The following is a 1288-nucleotide window of genomic DNA, read 5'->3' as shown; positions in this document are numbered from 1 at the left end:
GGTCTCGATCTCCTGATCTTGTGATCCGCCCGTCTCGGCCTCCCAAAGTGCTGGGATTACAGGCTTGAGCCACCGCGCCCGGCTAATATTTTCAAATATTACAAACACTCTAAGAAACCCACCAGGAGGGCTTAACCCTTGTAAAAACGTTAGAAAAAGAATAACAAGAGAGAGTAAACTTTTACGGGGCAACTTAACAAGAAAAGGAATCAGTGAGGCAAATAAGCACAGGAAGCTTGTTCCATGTGGTCAATCCCGTAAGAAAGGATCGTACACAAAAAGGATCAGCATGTAAAGAATGAGGAGAGAAGCTAACACTGCAGAGGACAGGGTGGATAATAAAGTAAGATGAGGTCAGCTAGGACTAATAAGTGGGAAAACATTTTATGTGTAAGTAATCACCATAAAATATTTCATAGCTCTTATGTCTCAAAACCATCCCAACTCTAGACGAAATCACTCTTCTTTTCATGTACCAGGTATGGTGAGTTGCTTCTGTGGTTCAAGGTAGGGAAAGGATTTATATACATCACTTGATCTATCCAATGCTCAAATCCTTAGAAAGCACTACTTCACACCAAGATTCTCCTTTTTTTCTGAGATAGAGTGTCACTTTGTCACCCAGGTTGAAGTGCAGTGGTGTGATCTCAGCTCACTGAAACCTCTGCCTCCTGGGTTCAAGCAATTCTCCTGCCTCAGCCTCCCGAGCAGCTGGAATTACAGGTGTGCACCACCACATCCAGCTAATTTTTGTATTTTTAGTAGAGACGGGGTTTCACCATGTTGGCCAGGCTGGTCTCGAACTCCAGACCTCAGGTGATCCTCCCACCTCAGTCTCTCAAAGTGCTGGGATTATAGGAGTAAGCCACCGCACCCAGCCTTCTTTTTTTTAAATCAAGGATTTTCAAATGAAACTTAAAGGGAATAAGGAGACACATCATCTCGGATAATCAAATGGAACCAAATTGAGATTCCCTTCCATGCAGGATCTGTAATTCAGATATATGTGTCTAAAATTTCTAATGTAAAAATTATCACTGAAAATTGAGTAGTGGACTAACATGCAGATTTGGACAGCTCAGAGACCAAATGCATCACCAGGAAACCCTTCACACTATAAGCTTAGGCAACCAATCTACTGTTTTAAGATCCCTTAAAGAGGGGCCGGGCGCGGTGGCTCAAGCCTGTAATCCCAGCACTTCGGGAGGCCGAGATAGGCGGATCACGAGGTCAGGAGATCGAGACCATCCTGGCTAACACGGTGAAACCCCGTCTCTACTAAAAATAC

This window comes from Colobus angolensis, unplaced genomic scaffold (assembly GCF_000951035.1).
Source record: "Colobus angolensis palliatus isolate OR3802 unplaced genomic scaffold, Cang.pa_1.0 Scaffold21, whole genome shotgun sequence".
NCBI lineage: Eukaryota > Metazoa > Chordata > Mammalia > Primates > Cercopithecidae > Colobus > Colobus angolensis.
Note: the sequence above shows the minus strand (reverse complement) of the source record.